The sequence below is a fragment of the Lepus europaeus genome, chromosome Y (genome assembly GCF_033115175.1).
Source record: "Lepus europaeus isolate LE1 chromosome Y, mLepTim1.pri, whole genome shotgun sequence".
In the NCBI taxonomy this organism is placed as follows: domain Eukaryota; kingdom Metazoa; phylum Chordata; class Mammalia; order Lagomorpha; family Leporidae; genus Lepus; species Lepus europaeus.
The window spans coordinates 20,353,424-20,355,767 of NC_084851.1; positions in this window are offsets into that span (position 1 = coordinate 20,353,424).

A 2,344-nucleotide genomic window follows, 5' to 3' on the forward strand; every position below is an offset into this window, starting at 1 on the left:
CTTCAAAAGAGAAAAATTATTTTAAAACGAATCTCGATACAGTTGAACCAAATTTTCATGCATGAGATTGTTATTTACCGAAGACATCTTTTTAGATTCTAACTGAATTTGAGTCTACTTTTCTTTTGACCCAAAGAAAACAACTTTGGCCATTGGTGCCTACTCAGCAATTAACTACTTGGGACTGCCTCTTAATAGGGTCAGGAACCTTTCAGGCAGAACTATAAATTTCCTGTTAGAGATGTCAGCTGCCCTTACCTGGCCAGCTCTCATCCCAGGAAAGCTAGGTAATGGAAATCAATGGAGTGTGTTCCCTAATGAATTTCACTCCTCCCTTATGATGTATCTCATGTGAAGAGATAGGTAGGCCTGGGCCTCATAACTGGCAAGACCTTAAATCTCACCTGATTATTTTCAAGCCCTTTCTGTCAATTCCTGTTTGCCTCTCAATGAGAAAACTTGCTCATGGTTTAGAATCTTTTTTAGGGCTTCTAATAGAGACTCTATCCTTGGTTTTAGATCTGGTGAATTTAAACTGCTTGTTAGTTTCATTTTCTCCATAATTGTAAAGTAAAATTCTAGGTGACCTTGCACATTAAACCTTCAATGAAATCAGTTTCTGCAAGCTGGCACTGCATTCCTATGGAGAAGCCACCTCCTGCTGAGAAGCCACCTCCTGCTATACTCCTGTCTTGACTTCCCTTCCCAATGATGCTGCTTTTCAACATGAAACAGTCAGAGTGGTAATCCCCCAATCCCCGTAACAGATGAATCCCCCCGAACAGAGGCAATGTAAGGAGTCAGATGGGTCAATAGGCAGTCAGGTGGTTCCAGTAGAATCTGGGATATAGAATGTTTGTTTCCCCAAAAAATTATCTTTAGCAAGGTCCAAAGTGCCTGCATGCCCACTTTCTGGAATATCCCAAATTCACCATGAGAAGAGCAATGGAGCTCTTCATGAGATAAAATCTCATTGTGAAAACAAGTTACCTATCAAACATTCTGGATTTTTTTGTTTGTTTGTTTTATTGTGAGTAAGCCAGACAAGATAAAGAATTATAATGTTTTCTTTTGATGGGTTGTGCCCCCACCTGGCAACTGAATGCCAATCTGATTGCCAAGTATTTTTCCTTCCAAATTGTACTTAAAACCTCAGTGCCAAGGGGTCCTTTGGGTTTTTATTCTATTGCAACCCCCTTCCACACTGCTCTGGCTTGAGGTCTTTGACTCTAATAAATTTTGTTTTTAATTCTTTTTAAAAAGCAGACTATTACGTATTCAGTATCAACTGTGTAAAAGGTAGTAGCCTTAACTTTCCATATCATCTGCAATATGCTACTTTTGGAGATGGTCCCACTTAACAGCACTCTGGGATCACCTCATATTCATAGACAGGTACTTGGCAATGATCCTAGTTTACTTTCCACTGGTGACTGTTCATTTTATATTTTTTTGGAAAATATTTAATCCTTAGAGAATCAAACTTAGATAGATCTCAACATGATCTAGACTGCAAAATATTTTACCTAAAGCTGAACCCAAATTTTAATGACATGTAAAGATAAGGGGGGGAATTACTATGTTATCTTTTTAGTAAGCTACATGAATAGCTATATGAAAAATGATCATTTTCCATTCTGTCATCCTATTGTTTGAAAATCATTCATTATAGAAAAACTATTTTCCAAAGCCACTGTGTTAGGAAGTTAACACAACTAAATTTTAGATGGAAAGAGCAAGTCCAGTAATCACACATCGCTCAAGTAGAAAACACGTAGGGCTGATATCTTTTTGCTGTGGGATTAAATGAAAATTCATAAAATGACTTTAAGTTTTTTTCAGGCAAGTTAAAGCCTATTTTTAGTTAGTTATGAGTAATGGGATCTGAAGTGCTTGTGAGGCCTGAATAGTGATTTCAATGGATCATACCACCTTCCTTCTAAACAGTTCCCCATGCTGCAATTCTTGATTTCACTGTGTGAGACCTAGTGAATACGTTTGCCTAATTACATAATAGGTATTGCTGTGATATGCAATTCATATGTTTGTGCATCCCCAATTGTTATGTGGAAATTCTGATCCCTCATCATAAGGTATCATAAGGTGAGGTTCCTGGGAGTCATGAAAGAAAAGCTTCCAGGGTTGGATTGGTTTCTCCATAGAAGAGGCCCCAAAGTGCGTCCTTATCCTTTCCACCAGACAATCAACCTATCAACAACCAGAACAGTGAAAATTCCAGAACTGTGAGATGTAAATCTTTTTTGATTATAAGCCAGTTTTTGTATCCCATACAGAGGCCCAAACAGCTAAGTATGCATCTAAGTTCTTGAGAAATTGTCATACT